We start from the raw sequence: 17,528 nt of genomic DNA, 5'->3' as shown, positions 1-17,528 counted from the left end.
AGCAGTGAAAGTGAGAGCGTCACCGGAGTAGCGTGGCACACCTTGTTTTACTACCCCCAGTCATCTTAATTTAGATAAATCTTGTGTCATAAAGTTCTTTTCATCCTCCTAAAGTGTAGGATTGAGTTATTCAAAGAGAAACGATATTTTATGCGAGTTTGTATTAATCAGAATATGGAATGGTTTGGACATAAAGCCGTAGCTCCGTAGTGTCAGGTCGGAAGGAACCCCGGGCAGTACCTGCTGCGGAGGAGCCAGATCTGCTTTTCCTGCGGGAACTTAGAATGGAAGGGAGGGCAGTTTCCATACCTCCAGTGCTCGGGGCAAGAGTGTGTAGCTGCTTTGCCCTCCCCTGGGCCGTGCAGTCCCGCCGTGCGGGGCGGCTCTCGCCTCCCGGGAGCCCCGCCGGGGCCGTGCCCTTGCAGACGCGCGGCGCGCTCCTCCGTGCAGAGCCTCCCGGTAACCCGCTCGCAGCTCGGTTCCTTGCGCTCTCCTCCTTTCGCTGCAGCTGACTGATTTTAATAAAGAAAATACCTCCGTCTGTTTTCTGTGTGCGCTTAAATTAGAAACATGTCTGGTGCCGACCGTACCGCTGGAAGAAGTAAGTATAGACGTGCCCGGCGCCGGTGCGGCTCCGTCCTTCGCGAGGAGAGGATGGGCTCCCTGCTTCCCTGCCTGCCGCCGGGGCACTCTGCGCCGGGGGATGGAGGGGCTAGCCCGGCGGCCCGCGGTGCCCGGAGCTGGCCAGACCCAGCCCCGTCGGGAGGGAGACGAGCCCAGGGAAGGCTCCGAGGCGAGCAGCCTCCGAGGGCTGCGGGAGAGGGGGCAGGCTGCCGCGGGGGCAGAGTGGGCGCTGGCGCCGCTGTTCTCACGGCGATGCGCGGGCTGGAGCGGGGCTCTCTGCCCCGAGGCGCGGTGAGTGCCTGCGGAGCTGCCCGGGCCCTGCCCGCGGCCGCGCCCGCCGGGGCGCTCGGAGGCTCGCCTGCGCGGCGCTTCTCTGCTCGGCTGGCCCGGCGGAGCTGCCAGGGTCCCACGCCTCGCCTTCCGCTGCCCTCCGGCAAAGGGAAGAGTTAGGTAGGGCCGGGGGTCCCTTTCACACGCCGGGAAAGCTCCCGGGGCGTACTCGCTGCCGGGCTAGCGCCGCTCTCCGCGCCGGCGAGGGCTCTGCACACCCGCCCTCCGAGCGGAGGTGGGCAGCAGGGCTCCGCGGGCTCTCGCTTCCCTCAGGGAGCGCCCAGCCTAGGGGTTACCGTGATCTGGGCGCGGAGGAGGTTGCCGGAGCTTTTGGGCCGCCCTGGCAATGGCGGGGTCACACGCGTTCCTTTTTTCAGGGTAAAAGCAGGAGGAGGGGGCGATTCCCTTCCCACCCCCCCCACCCCCGAAAAGGTGCCTAATGATGTAGCGTTACCAGTGTTCAGATTTAAAACAATTCATTACCAATTTTCCTGCCTGAGGTTGAAACCCTAGTAAATGATAAATCAGCTAAACAAAAGCTGACTTTAATTTATTGCCCCAACGCTAATTAGAAACATCATTTGAGCAATAAACTTAAACACTTCCAGCAAATAATGCACGTGAGATCCTTCTCTCCCGTGTCTGGGCGTTTGTGGCCGCACTGCATTAAGACCAGCTTCATCTGTGGCGGAATTTGCTCTCGCCGGGATGAATAATTGAAGGGGGAACAGGATCCGAGGAGGCTATAATTGAAGAGCCCTTGTCACCTCTGCTTTTATGTATGTTAGTGTAGAAGTCCATCAGCAGCTCCTTGATGGTGTATAAAACGAAGTGGCATCCCCTCCAGCAGCAGGAGATACTGTATTCCATTAAAAAAGACCGTGTGCGTGCGTGTGCCGCAGAGAGGGAAACTCTCAGGGCTAAAAGCCACTTGAAGTCTTCAGACCGATTGATCTGTATTCTCTCGTTATAATCCGTCTCATCATACTTGAGTTAATGAGGCAGGGGCGGGGGTGATCTGATGGTCCTTGACAAATTCATTAGGGAGGCTGCGGGACATTTTATTTGACTGTTAAACATCGTGTTTGTTTGGTTTAAGCAGTGCCAACATCAGCATGCCGCTGCCTGGAGCTATAGTGTTTTGTTAGCGAGGGCTTCTGTAAAAAGATACTGGGAATGAGACGCGGTGTGCAGTGTTTGCTCTTGCCTTGGTTCCTCCTGCCCCCTCCCGCTCGTACGGCAGGGAGCTCGGGCGGGTGTAAATCCAGCCGTGCAGGCAAGGGATGTGCCACGGTATTTTCTTCACACTCAGGATGGCAAAGGAGCAGTGAGGGCTGCCATTAAGACTTTTTTTTTTTTTTTTTTTTTTTTTATTTATTCATCAAGAGAACATTATGGATTTGTGTTAACCACTGAAACAACAAAAGAAAAAAAGCTGGAAGGCAGCTCAGAGTTTTAGCAATAAGCATGCAAGTTTCTTGCTGCGTTATGATATAGCATACTTTCATTTGATTCCCTAACCAGCTTATTGATGTGGCATACATTAAATATTTCAGTCTTTTAATCATGACCGGTGTATTTTAAAGTATCTATAACATGCTACTGATAAAAGGTGTAATTTTTAAGGTGAATCAAGTGACTTAAGACTGTTAAAGGATTTCTGCCAAGCCTGTCCTTTTTCTCCCTTGCTGAGAGGCAGAGGGAAAAGTGAATTCAGGAGCAGGTGCTCCCGAAAGGGCTGAGAAGTATTTTTAAGAATAGCATATGAAATATGTATGTGTTTGTATATACTTTGTTCATGGCAGCTTTGCTGATGAGACCCAGCTAGTGTTCCCTTATTTTCTAGTAGTTAGTTTCCCCTCTGTTCTTTCATTTTATGGAAACAGTTTTGCAGAAAACGGAATAATTAATCTGCTTGTGGAACCTAGCATTGTGTTATTTTTTTCCTGGAGATCAGTCTTCAAACATTCTCAGCTTTAAGTGCTTTGTAGGATTCTGCTTCCATTTATAGAAGAACTGTATGGGAAAAGAGCTAGTGCCCTTTGCCTGTCATTTTCATACATTCCTGCACTGCTGATGAAGCTTGAACTGCTGCAGGGAATGTATGGATTTGAAAAGAAATGATTCAGTAATGCACGTTGTGTTTCTCTACAGCAGAACCGGGTTAATAGTTACAGCCAGTGCTGTGCTGGGTTTGAAGGATAAAATTCCTTTTGCATTCGATGGTGTACAGTGTGTGCCTTTTTTTGGGAGTCATGGCTTGGCTTTAGTGTCTGCTGATTGGTTTTAAGGTCTGTGTGTATGAAGTTAGTTGATGGCACACACCGGAGGAGTAAGGATGATTTCATTTTTACCAATGTCATTAATGTATCTCATCAGCCTAAAGTGTTGTAGAAATCTTGTTCCTTTTTTTTTTTTTCCTGTGAAGATTGAGTGGTATAGTAATTAAAGAATTTATACATGTTTCTAAGTCTCCCCTAGCTTTCATTTCTTCAGCGGGAGAGGGGTTGCTTCCAGCTACTCCTTTAAGTAGCTTATTTCTGCTTTCCTGTTCAGTCTTAAAATGTGAATGTGTTCGTAATCTGGTGTTTAACCACAAACAATCTGCTACTGAGGGACTTTTTCTAATGCTTTGCATTAAAGGTAGCATCTTCTCTTTTCTCATGGTGACTAATGGTGACTTATTTTAGCTATAGACTGGTTTGAATGCTAAATACTGTTTTGTAATTTTATCTTTAATAAGTTGGCAATCAGGGATAATCAGACATGTACTAAAAAAGAACAATTCTAGGGCTTTTGTAAAATTTTCTTGTTAAAACTTCATGTGGGCCTTTTGTTTGGATGCAGTTAGTGTGAGTGCATGTTGTTTCATCCATTAGAAGTGATCAAGTTCATGTGTGTTGGCTGGTCTTTATTTCTAATAACTGATTAATTATATTAATAACATCACTTTTAAGAAGTGAAAACATGTAATATGCCAGAATTTTATCAGCTTCACCTCCAGTTGAATGCATTAACACTTACTTGCTTGAGAAAAAATATGGGGTGGGCTACAGAGATAATGTCTGGTTCTTAATAATGCTGTGAAGCTGAATCAGCACTTATTTTAAAATTACGAAAAATACAAAGATGTTATAAGCAAAATCAAAGTTTTGGAAACGAACAAAAGATTAATTTGCAGGCTTTTGGGGTTTTTTTTGTTTTTTTTTTTTTTTTTGGTCAGTAGCTGCAGATGATTGTTCTGTTTATTGCCTTAGATGTTGATGTCTCTGTGCATATGCGTGATGATGCCAACAGACAACAGCCTGTGTGGTTTTACTGGTTAGACAGCTATTTTTGAGACCAAAATCTTCATGTAGCTTTGTCAAGAGAAAGCATATGTATAAGTTAACCCAAAATTGTCTGAGTTACACTCTTTTAAAGTGTCAGTTTCTAGGTCCAGAGGCAAAAGCTCCTTGTTTATAAGCTTATACTTTAAAAAGTGCTTTTTCAAGTACAACATATAGCAGTGTGAAATCCTCTGCTCCTCACCAGCCACTGTACAGGTTGTAACCTTTCCGTGAGTTTCTGTGGGGGCACTTTATAAAGGGAAAGGGCGTTGTGGGAGGAGGGAATGGAGGGGGCTCAATCTTCTCAATAGCAGCGGTGACCAGCACAGAATATATCAAGTCTCTCGCTCTCCTCCCTGTATTTCAACATTATTTTGTTTTGACTTTGGGTCTGATAGAAAAAGCATGCAATTTTTATTTAATTTAAAGAAAGTTCTATTTGAGCAGTCTTCTAACTGTTCCCTCATTCAAATTAAATGCACAGTTAGAACCATCTACTTTTCTGTGTATCGTACTTCATAGTTTTGAATTTTTATCCTTTGAAAGTATTATGTTGACATAAAAGTAGTAAACTACGATTTTTAAAACCATTGCAGGGGTTTTGTTGCTACTTTTAGTGAGAGAATCAAATCATAGCTAATCCTATTTTATATCTTGCTGTGCATATCTTATTTCAGAATAACTTCTCCATGTTAATATGCTGCTCTCTTTTTAATTTTCTTATGAATTAGGTAAAATCTGTGTGCAAAATAGTTCAAGGTACCATTTCCCACTGCTGGAAGGGGGAAACTGCATTGGGTCAAATAATGTATAGACGCCATCTGCATAGCTTAATTGAAATAATATTTGGTGATCTAAGAGATGGAAATTGTTCCTTTTCTTTAACAATCTGAAATAAAACTAGGATGTAAACCAGCTGTCTTGGCCTATGGAAATCAAGGTTCTGCCAGTCTGTTTCTTTTCTTCATTTTCTACTTCTATCTTCCTTTATTATCTTTGTATCCCAAGGAGTCTTTCTTATTTTCTAACTGGTTTTGTCTGCAACAAGGGGCTGGGTTGGTGTGTTTAAATAGACTCTGGGTAGAGTGAAAAATCTTTGATCTATAGCTATGGCTGCTTCCAAATGATTTGCTTGCTGGGACTGGACACTGTCCATGCCCTTTCACTTCACTATCAGATAGGCACACAAAAAGGACTTGACATGCTACCAGATGCATAGTTAATCATTGCATTAGGTCTGTAAAGGGGTCCATCCAGACTCAATTAGGTCTACCATTTTTAACTAGTGTTTGCTCTGTAGTTTGTTCAGAGTACAATATTAATTCTAACTGCCATTCTGTTTATCTAAAAGGGCTTTAACGCAGTTTTATGCTTTCATTTTCGAGGAGTCTTCTCTGCATTTGTACTGTTTTGTGTCTATGTAGAACGTTGTATATTTGGTACTATGTAAATATTGCCTTCTTGTCTTTTTGTAATTCAGTAGTTTTCCTTTCTCAACTCCAATATTCAAAAAGTACATTTGAAATAACCTAAATGCAGCAGCTAGCATATATTGAGTCAGAATTCAGAAGTAAAGCTTGCAAGAGTATCTGGAGTTTTGGAATTGAGTCTTAAATGCTGAAAACCAAATGGCAGCATTTTTCCTCTCAATTATTTACCAAGAGCTCATTTTTGTGTCTGGCACTGCAGTTTTGTGTGAGAAGGATATTAAGGGCGCATGAGCTAAAAAGGTCCAGCTGTAGAGTGAAAAAGCATTACTTAAATTATTGTTCTGATTTTTGCATGGGATTTCTAGGAGTAATTTGTGTATTTAAATTTACAGTTGTTAACTGTATGCACTCAATAAAGTCCACTGAAAATTCCTAGCCTTGTCAGAGTTTCAAAAAATTAGTATTCACTACACTTCGTAGATGTAGCCAGTCCTTTCATAGTATGAAGAAGCTTGGGTGTTCAAATTGTATAAATTCTTTGGATCACTTATGCTGTCTGCATTTTCCAGTCATTATTATATTGTGTATGGCAGGCCTATGGAAGCAGGAGCATAAAGGACATAAAATAATTTTTGAATGAAAATTAATATATAAGAAAGGAGCACTAATCAGAGACTTTAAAGGTATTTTCATTTGGTTTTAATATTTATTTATTTTGGAAGAAAGGAGGAGCAAGGCATTCAGCTATTAACTTTTTTAAAAAGTCTATATATAGTTACAAAAACTATTGTATTAAACTTCAGATTATAGTTCAGCCTTTACTTTAGATCTGAGATTTCTTGCTTTAGTTCTTTACTTCATTGCTGTCGATGTCTTTTGGAGGAGGGCACATGCATTAAAATGTAACATTTATCATGTAGTTATAGTCACGGGGATATTTAGAAGTTGCTAATGGACTTCCAAGATGCAGGATATACAAGTGGATACTACTCAGAAGTGCCAATTAGGGCTCTCTGGGGACTTTTAAATAATTTATGGCTACCTGCTCCTCCAAAATACAGGTGTGTGTCTGTGTATTTTCCATTAATGTTTCGTATTGGTGCATATAAATACTCAGTGGACAATGAATCTAATACAGTAGTCCTTTAGAGGTGCAGGCAGGTGGCTTTTCCCCATCCATCATCTGTCCTGGAGCTTCATTCTGACTGGCATCTGCATGCCAGCACACCCCCAAAGGGGAATTGCTTGTGTACTTTGGGGGCTTCCAGAGTGTGAACTTGAAAGAAAGTGGGGCTTGAAATGTGCGGTCATTTGTGAATTTATGTTTTATCTCCCTTCACTTGAAAATTTATGAGGAGACTGACTTAGGGTGCTTGTGTTGTGTGTTCCAGGGCTTGCCCCCACTGATAACACCCTTGTTGGCGTGAAAGTGCAATGCAAATTATGACAGTTACAACCTTCTGTTTTGTTTAACCTGTCAGTGGATTTCCTGGCTCAGTGCTGAGGGCAATGGCGTGTTCAGCTAGTTCCATATTCACCTAAACTTAAAAGGTCAGGTTTCTACAGGCAAGCCTAGTCAAAGCCTAATTGATGAGGAGGGCAGGGGGACAGAATTTACTGTTCTGTTGGCTAGTTTCATATCGTTAGGTTGTCCTGAAAGCATCAGGCAGTCACAGCCCCTTTCATGTAAGTGCTGACCCTAGACAGGAGCTGACAATCAAAGGAGGCAGCCACAGGAACCGGTGCAAGTAGGCTATTGATTTTTCAGTTAGGTCTAAGTAGTTTGTAGTATGGGTAATGGGTGACAGAGGCAGGTATGTCATTATCAATGAGCTCCAGAAGAGCCGCGACAGCCCCCGCTCATATTTCCTTCAGCACTGACAGTAAGCGTCCTGCACTGGTCAATAAATCGCCCAACCTTTTACTGACAAGTGACTTGGAGGTGGGGGGGAAGTCAAAGAGCTAAACTTCCCGTACTTGAGCTTGACATGGATGCAGAGCAAGGATCTCGACGTCTGTGTTCCTGGCTCATCAGGCAAGGAGCCGAGGAGAATGCAGGCAACAGAGCAACGGGAGCTCTGTGGCCACGGAAGAGTAACTTTATTTTGTGCCCTCTAGAAAGTCAAAGATTTTCCTGATTTTGAGTGAAATAGCTTAAAACACCAGCTTTCTGTATCAGCATGATCTGCTTCAGTAGTTAATTTAGGTTACCATGGCAGGGCTTTGTTTTCACTTTAGTATTGCTCTGCATTTAATCAAGGTTATACTGCCGTAGCAGTACAACAATCACAGTCTGCCATTCAAAATCCACTTTTAATTCCTAGTTTCCTCTTCTTAAATTTCATATATGGAGACTATTTAGAGATATTGGAGGTTTAATATAAATCCAAAGTGTTAGCAATACAGTTTCTGTTCTGACTACAAATGCTGTTTTGGGTCAGTAGTGGAGGCCCAATTCTTTAGGAAGCTGAATAAAGTTTTTATGACTTGGATTTTACTAGCTCTGATTTCTGAATTTAATAGAGGTAGATCCAGATTTTAGCTTTACACTTAATTAAATTCTGAAAGATATTGGGGGAACATAAAAATTGTAATAAGTGTGTTTTGGTTTTTTTTTTTTTTGTTTGTTTTTTTTTTTTTTTTAAGTATACGTGTATGGAAAATCAGTTAAATGAACTTATGCATCTTAATCTGAATTTCATGGAGTTTTCTAGTATTGTTACTTCAGATGTAAGTTATCTGCATTTTTTTCAGAAGTTGGAATTCAGTCAGGTTTTATGCTGTGCACAGATGTTAACAAAATAGCATATGCTTATAATTAAAAAAAAATCTTTAGACAAATTGAAATAAAGCAGAAGAGTAAATGTTTTGAAAAACTTCCTTAAAATAACTCATTGCTATGGTATCTTGTTCAACAATGTTCGTATGTTACACAGAGCAGGAATCTGAGACTGTGTGTGTTGAATGGCTGCAAAGTATCATCTGTGACTGAAACTTTCATCTGTCTGCAGCAGCTAAAGCTGTTTTCTTCGTGGCTGACTCTTTAACTGCAAGGGCAACATTGACACAGACTCAAGAAGTGGGGTTGAAATTTATCACTGGATTATGAAATCCTTTAATAAATATTTATATAAGCTAAAAAACTGAATATCTGTTTATTTGGAGCAGTTATAAATTTGATTAGTTGTAAAAATCTCTTTAGATATTGCATTTACCTATTTGCCTATTGAACAAAGCTTTGGAAGAGGGACTGGCTAGCTGTCTTCCAGAGGAAAAGAAATTTAATTTAATTGGATCCAAAATGTACCAGGTTGTTTGAGTCCTCCCATATTTAGTGGGAATTTTTCTTCTGTCAGTTGTTTTTTTTATCCTGCAGGGCCTTTTTTTTTCTTTTGTTAAACTAGGTAAAAAGTACAGCCGTGCAGTCTGAATCTTACCTTTTCTTATAAACAGGTCCAGCCGCCTTTACTGTATTTTTAGTGTTGCTGGCATGCTGTGTTATTGCAGAAATGTAAAAAGGAGCTGTAGAAAGGCGACAAATTAAATTTTCATGAAAGAACCCCCTAATCAGCAGTGACAGGGTAAGAGAAAGATGATTGCCACTTGGTCATTGTGGAGAGGCACTTAGACTTGGTGTCAAGGCTTCTGTTAATGATGACTAATGTCTTTCTTGGAGAAAACGCATGCTCAAACATGCCACAGTCCAGAAAAAGAGTGGGGGAATAGGCATATTAAGGAAAAAGGCTGCGGATCCTAAAACAAAAGCTTAGGTCTTCAGATGAAAAGGGTACAGTGTTTTTGCAATGTCAGAAGGCACACCTATGGTTCTGTTCTTGTTGCACTCTTAAAAAATAATAATAATAATAATAATAATGATAATAATAATGATAATGATAATAATAATAGTAATGTATGTAGATATACACTATTGTGGTCCACGTGGTATCTGCTGCTTTAATTAGAAAAGGAGATGGTGATGACAGATGTGTAAGCACTCTGGTCAGAAATAAACAGTCACATTTACTCTTCTGTTAACAAAGCTTGCTTTCCTAAAAGAACAAAAGGTGCTGCAAAATATTCTTACCTAATCACATTGCTGTGTTCTGAATAAACCTTCCTTAGTAAAATGTAAAATGACTCAAAAATTTTTTCAAATCTTCAAGCTTTGGCTTTTAGGTATATTGGCAAAAAAGAGGTGTCACGTGTCATTCCTTCAGCTTTTCCCAAAGTGAGACCTTTCAGAAGGGCATTTGCAATGCTTGTCATATTTTTTCATATATATCTTACTGGCCTGACAAGTATAGAGGACCATGAGAAAACAGATGTCATTGCATTCAGACAACACTAATTACTCTGGGATTTTTGCAGCCTCAGTGCCTGCGTGTAGCTGTCGATTATGACTGTTTATGTGGCCCATCATGGGTACACGTTGCACATTCAGATGGTGTCACCAGCCTTTGTGTTCCCTATTATCACACAATAAGACGGAAAAATCAGCAACAAGCATCACAACAAGGAAATGCCTTAATGGGAGACTTCTACATGCATTTTGCTAAAGATTGCATTCACAGTCCTTATTAGATTTAAGTGTTTTAGCATCTGTTTGCTAACTGGAGTGCAGTGTGGTGGCTGTCAGCATTCACCATGGTTCTTTATGCTGCAGGCTTTCATTTTCTGCAATTGCATAAACACTACCTGAAAAATGCTGATTGACTCAGCAGTTGTCAGAAATTTCCTGCCTCTAACCTTTGTACCAAACAGAGATTTTTCTATGTCACAGTTCTCGTTAGAAACCAACAACCTTATTTATTCTCTTACAGACTGCGTTGTTGGTACTTGCTTGGTTAAATTTTCTTAGCAACTCTGTCATTTCAGAGCCTCCTCTTCCTCTGCAGCAGTGACTGCTGCGGAATTCCTAACGCAAAGTTCAAACAGTGGTCACGCCATGGCCTCACTTTGTGTGTTATCTGGAATTTTGCTGTGTGTTTTATAAGCAGAACAACCGATGTTAATCACAGATTGGAAAATGAAAGCTCCAATAATGTAACTTCACATGCTGATGAAGCAGAAATAGAAGCAGCTTTATCAAAGATGTATGATGAGATAAAACTGCAGTCTCTGCTGTACAGTTATAGTAATTATGACTAATGAACCGTCCAGTCTGGATGAAATGGCATGCCCACAGGGACTGTGGCCAATCACTTGTGACTTATGCAAGCTGAACAAAACATTGATGGTGTTCCAGATTCCCTGTAAGAACAGGAAGTGTGATCTTTGTTTGGAACGTCAGCTTTGTCAAGTTATTTTCAAGCAGTTCAGGAATAAATGGCATTAGTAAATAAAAGTCTTAAGGGTTAGGGTTTATTGGATTTTAAAATAGGCATAAAGAATTAAAATTTGCCATGTCAAACATACCTGGATAAAACCCCCTGTGAGGATGGCACATGCACTTCAAAATATACTGCAAAATTGTTCTATCATCTTCCAGTGTGAGTCATAGGATGCACGTGTTACATTTTAATATGCTGAGTACAATGAAAGCCAAAGATACAAAACATATGAATACAGGTTTGTATCTATTCAGATTTACTATGGTAATTTGGGATTTTAACAAATTTGCTTGAGACCTGATACTTTCAGTTTTGAAGCACACTGCATTTTAAGCCAGCCGTAATTTTTAAGTGGGAGAAGACAGGTGTACAACTGTACAACCAGAAAGACAATTTCTTGTAGAAACACGGAAGCAACATAAAATGGATCTTCACTAAGTTTTGACAAAGTATAGACTAACAGAGTAGTAATTTTAAATCAGTTTATTTTTATGAAGACACTGTGTAGCTGTAGAAAAAGAAAAAAATACCAGAATTCTGAATACTGAAATGCAAATTATGCAGAGACTTCTGAATTTAATTGTATGATAATAGCAGAGCACAAAAAATACTTTTCTAAACGTAACTTTGTGCTAAATTATTTGGGCCCAGTCTGGGAGCACTTGTGGATAAGCAAATTTTGAGGGATTTGGGAGTAAAATGATCAATATGTTACAGATGTTAGTGATACATTACAATCAGTTTAGCATTTTGACTGAACCCCTCCAGTCGGCTACAAAGAAAAAAGATTTCAAAAATTAGTTGAAAACGAACTCATGTAAAAGTAAGAAATCTCCCTCCACCCACTTATCCACCACCCCTTAAACCATTTAGAACAAAATTAAAAGCATAATTTGACAAAAACTGTGTGTTCAGCTGTTGTGCTGTTTAACAGTGGTTTACCCACTCACACTAGAAATCTCAAATAGTTTGACACTTCTGTTATTTCTATTTTGAAAGTATACAGAGACACTTCAAGGGGCCTACTAAGGTTTAGAATCCTTTTCTTTTGTCTCTTGCAACAAAGCATATTGCATCAAATGTTACAAATGTGAAAATATTGTGCACAGTTCAGAGTATAATGTTAAGATAAACAGTGCTAGTAAGTAAATTCTGAAAAAACCCTGCATTTTGGCTCTCATAAATAATTAAGGGTAAGATCTTTTGGAGACTGTGGCACACTTAAGTATGAGTCTCATCCACAATGTCATTTCAGAATCAATAGCATGCAATGCATTATGTACATTATCTAATTTTACTGCACAGAAAGTTGCATTCTGATCACTTTAATGTTTGTATCAGGCTTGTGCCAGTGAAGTCAGGACTGAATTTGTTAGATGATATACAAATGTACAAAATTAATCCTCATTCTTTCGAAGATTTATTATTTTAAATAGTAGATTTCAATACATAGTGATTATATATATATATATATAAATATATATAAATAATATATATAAATGTGTGTTGTAGCAATATTTGGAAGAAATTCTCATATGTATTAAGATGAATTTATGACTTTGAGGTTTGTATTTTTTAGGACTGTACAGCTCTGTCATTTTGTTATGAAATCATTGGTAAAATTCATATAAAATTAAGCCTGGATCAGCTTTTTATGTATTTGGGGCATCCATTGCTATCCCTTTGTTATATTTTATAGATCTGAATGCATTATTGGTGCTTCTGTGTAAAATACCACAGGGAGTCATAGCTACTTGGAACTTGTATAAATGATGCAAATAAAAATTGAGGAGTATAGGATCTCAAGGACTGAATTTTATCTTCCTGTTGCTGTGTGTATGTGTGTATGTATGTAAGATATCTAGAATGTTGTTATATTTGGGAGCCAGCTTTTTGTGTGAGAGGGGCTGTGTTTGGGATTCCAGAATTGGAACTGTTGCTGATCTTTCCCTTAGGCTTGCACGATAGAGTTGACTTGCTTATGTCTGTAGGTATAAATCAGTCATCTGATTTGGGAGATGCTTTGAAATAGAAAATTACTCTTCAGTGCAGGAAACTTAGAATTCAGTGCAAGTGAGAGCAGCTGGGTGACTGCTTTAACTTTTGTGGGCTTTTGTAATGACTACTACAAAACAGAGTTGGTCTGACCAGCTTGTCCTGCTTACCTTATCCATCCCAAAAATATCCCTGATTAGTCTTATGCTTGAGGCAGGTGGAGGAAAAGCTGGTGAAAGTGTGATTGTGTTGGCTTTGTCTAGGATTTTCCTTGTACCCAGGTGTCTTCAGTTGCCTGTTTAGGGAAGACTTGTCTTGCTTGTGAAGTTCTGGCAATCAGAGGGAACCTTGGGTTAAAGATCTGCTTCCTGTTACTCTTAGTCTGGCTTCTGATCTTACCTGTGCTGATCTAAATCCACATTAACTCATTTAACTGATTTCTGTGACACTGTTAGAAAAACAAAGAAGATCCCAGCAGAGTCAGGAAGAAACTATTTTGCTATTACATCAGTTTTGAGATTGTTTTTTTTTGGTGCTGCCCCTGGAATCAAAGTCAAAATTAAAAAAAAATAAAAAAATCATGTGAACTAGTGATAAGTGCTGCCCCTGGAATCAAAGTCAAAATTAAAAAAAAAATTCATGTGAACTAGTGATATTAAGAAAAAAAGAAAGAGTGAAGTTAACAAATTTTTTCATTTTTATATTTTGACCAGTTGGCTGTAAGTATCAATCACTTAGCACTTTTGGAAGGGATGATAATAATAGAAAGCAATAATCCATAGCCTCCAAAATGTAACTAAGCAGTGAAAACCAAGGCGTTTTTGGAAGTGAAATGCTTGTTTTGTTTGAAAACACAAACTTTTCATTATTTTTGAGAATGGGTTTGAAACCTTTCCTTCACTCAGTGTTGGGTTTGTTTAATAAAATAACCAGTAATATTTGTTATGAGTATTTTCTACTTGAGTTGATATAAAAAAAATTGATACAAAATTCTTGCAGTGAATATATATGTATCTCAATGGAAATTGAATTTCAGATATTTTTTACTCTCTCTACACTTTAGCAATTGTATATTGTGTCAAAGGTATTTATTTCTCAAGGGCACTTGCCAAGCTACTTGCAGATACTTTTATGTTGTTTGTTGGAGTCTGAATTCTAGATATTTCTGTTGTTCTGCCTCCTAGCTATCATTATTTTAAAGCATCATATTTAACCTTAATTTTTCTTATTTTTCTTCCATGTGAAACAAATGCTAAGATCCTGTGTTCTCTGTTGCTTGTAGGTGTTGCTTTGCTTTTTTTAAGAATCCTAAACTAATAAAGTAAGTATCACACCTCCTATATAGTATTAATCTTTCAGAAGTTTGTCCTGTGCTGGAGAAAATAAATAATTAGATATAGGTAAGAGGTGAATGATGTGTAAGGGTAAATACTTTGTAGATTTAAACATGCTGCATGGCAACTCTAGGTCTCTTTTGAGGTAGTCATGAAAACTTAAATTGTGTGCCTCATATATTTAAGGCCAGTGAGCCTATATGATTTTATTAATGTGCTATAAATCTTATATTCACGAGCAGTGTTTACTACTGTGCAGTATATTTAAAAGAAAATTTATACCTCTCTGCAGAAGGAAGGTAGGCTAGTGAGAAAATGCAAGGGTGGATCTCAAACATTTATCCCAATCTGACAAGTATTTGCAAGGAATTTGCTCCTGTAAATTTCTGCTGGGAGCAAATGGTACTCATTCAAGCCTCAATTTTAATAAAAACCATAAATACTTATTTATGCGTACACAGGTGTTGCACAGGCATGTCTTTTGTCATTGTCTAGACACAGGAACTTTGTGTGTGTTCACGTATGGCACACTCTGGATCATAGGATGCACTTTTAATTCTGTTTTAAAGCAGTCCATTCTTCAGTTTAGAGTAGTACCTGGAAGACCTTACTGGAGACCCTGGACACTTTTCTGAAGGAACAGTGATTGTCTTTGTGAGGCATGTCTTTGGCCACATCATTCCCTTTGTATCCCATTTCTTCTGGACCCAGCAGCATTCCCTAGGCAAGAAGGATTGTTACACTGACTCAGTGTGTGGGTTAGGATGAGCCACAGAAACTCAAGGCAGGTAATTTTCCACAGAGAAGACTGATTTGATCATTGTTTGGTAAACCACTTGTGTTTTCCTTCATTATAATACCTAGGAAAACTCTTTTTGATCTCTAGGGAGTGGCAGGAGGTTGCTGCAGCTGTGATTGATTCCAGCAGGGAAGCTGCCTCCATAGAAGTTACTTGCCTAATGCTGTTGAAATGGCAGTGATTATGTCACCAAGGAAGCATTTTTTATTTGTATGGGTGCATTGTAGGTTGCACAGAAAAATATAGTTAATGTACCATGCGTAACCTTCCATGCTCCTTAAGCTTGCACTTCCACCTTGCAGTGGTTAAAATATTAGTCAGCAGTACAAAACAGGTATTCTCGATGCCTAAAGAGCTATTTAAAGCTTTTTTTTAAAAATGCTCCTTATGCTTTTATACTCTTCAGAATTAAATATCAGGTTCTTGTGCCATTTAAAAAGAAGGCATGTGTACTTTGCTATGCAGTTTTCAGTTGTGTGAGGCAACAAAAGCATTCCTCGTGATGGAGATGTGTACAGAACAATTCAAGAAATGATTTTGGAATGCGTGAAAATTCTGCACTTTGGCATACTTTGTTGCCACTGAACTTACTCTTGTAGATGTGTGGTTATAGAATTAGTTTTTTAATGTGTAGCATTAGCAGTTATTTCTCTAATTATTATTAAGTATTTCCTCTAAATGGCCTCAGTAATGGGAGATCTTTTACAGCTTTTTTTGTAGAATTCTGGGGGTTTTTGGTCCTTACTGCAACCTTCAGAAACTTCTTAACAAAAAAGTTTTTTTTTTGCCATGTCCTGTTAGAATGGAAAATTGCTATATGTGGTGAGGAAGAAATGATTGGGACATACCAAGTTGTTTGGAGTGCCCTGGTTTTTTTGTGTGACATTATGTCTGGGGGTAGTAAAATTCAATGTACAGCTACATGCTCCCTCAGGTAGTATGGAGCAAGCTTGGTGTGAGCTGCTGTGACCCTGCCCTCCCTGCTCTGACTGACATTGGTTGAGCTCTGCAGTGCATGCAGGGGTGCTGTTCCATTTGAAAAAGAATCCCCCCACCCTAACAGAGCCAGTTTTCAGCTGCTGGAGGTCCCTGAAATAGTGTTCTGTGTATCATTCCCGGTATTTGTGCTAGTGGAAAGAAATGTTTGGAATAGCAGGGAGTGTGGAACTGCAGCAGCCTGGATTTGTGTTTGCTTCAATAGCTATGGAAGTGATGCTGTCAGCCTGCTTTTCACAAGCGTTACTGTCTTGTGCATCCTCTGGATTGTAGGAAGTGGTACAGCTTTTTCACCTGGAATGGTAAAACCATCTTTCCATCAGGCATTTCGTAGACATGAGACTTAGGGTATAATTTTTTTTTTTTAAAAACTGGGTCATGTTACAAATGACAATGAGGATCTTTTGTGTTTGGATGAAAGCAAAATGCTCTGCCGTTTTGCTGTATTCCTCTTAGTCCTTCTGAGTTATTAAAAGATTGTTCTTCTTCCTCTGACCCCTCTGACACAAGCTTTCAACCCCTGCAGCTTTTGGGACACGTGTTCTGTCACCCTCTGGATACTCTGAAGAACATGGAGGAGAATTGAGGCATGCACTAATGTGCCCTAGTACCCTAGTTTACAGATTTATTATGCTTCTGGGAGAGCAATGCCTTGATGTATTGTATTATCTTGAAATCATCCTTAACTCAATCCAGACTAGGATAAAACAGAAATAAAAACATTTCTTTAGAACTTTCAGAATGGAAAATGCACTTAAGTACATTTATAAAAAAGTAGAGGTGAAGAAATTAAGTAGAAGATCCCTCTTGCACAGAGGTGAAGTCAGAAAGATTCTCTGTCATGGATGCAGACTCTTGGTTGACGGTGACTTGAGGCACAGGGAATGAAAAAAGGCATCATTACTACATATGCCTGTGTCAGGAAATCATCTCCAGCAAGTCAGCTGGATCCATAGGAGGAAACCTGCCGATTGAAGAAATGCCTTCCAGGGACATGGATTAACCAAGACGAATCTTTGGCATGCAGTAAAGTGGTGGGAAGCACATTTGGAGCCCCAGGATTGTTGAGTAAGTTTCATAGCTGGACTCGGTGGGTACGGGTGTGAATCCTTTCAAGTTGGATTGCAGATGCAGTGTGGATGTTATACAGCAGGGACCGAGTCAGTGTTTTCTGACAGCATGTGAGATGGCAGTGTGGCTAAAGGGTATGTGAGCTGTTGAAACAATTCAGTTTGCTATCAGATGGTTCCTTTGGTACAAATACACAGGTTGAAAGCAAAGATGATTTCCTACAGGATGCTGTACTTCTTTCTAGGTTAGAGGCAAACATTTGATTGTCCCTCAGGCATGTCTTTGGTGTG

At 39.7% G+C, this 17,528-nt stretch overlaps 1 protein-coding gene across 4 annotated transcripts in view; it reads left to right on the top strand.

Annotated features, from left to right (window-relative positions):
* The window catches only part of LRBA (LPS responsive beige-like anchor protein), a 369,042-nt gene that overhangs the window by 209,430 nt on the left and 142,084 nt on the right, over window positions 1–17,528 (top strand). The gene's annotated exons all lie outside the window — the stretch shown is intronic.

The sequence above is a fragment of the Onychostruthus taczanowskii genome, unplaced genomic scaffold, assembly GCF_017590055.1.
Source record: "Onychostruthus taczanowskii isolate IOZ18803 unplaced genomic scaffold, ASM1759005v1 scaffold38, whole genome shotgun sequence".
In the NCBI taxonomy this organism is placed as follows: domain Eukaryota; kingdom Metazoa; phylum Chordata; class Aves; order Passeriformes; family Passeridae; genus Onychostruthus; species Onychostruthus taczanowskii.
Note: the sequence above shows the minus strand (reverse complement) of the source record. Positions and strands in the feature narration are given on the sequence as shown.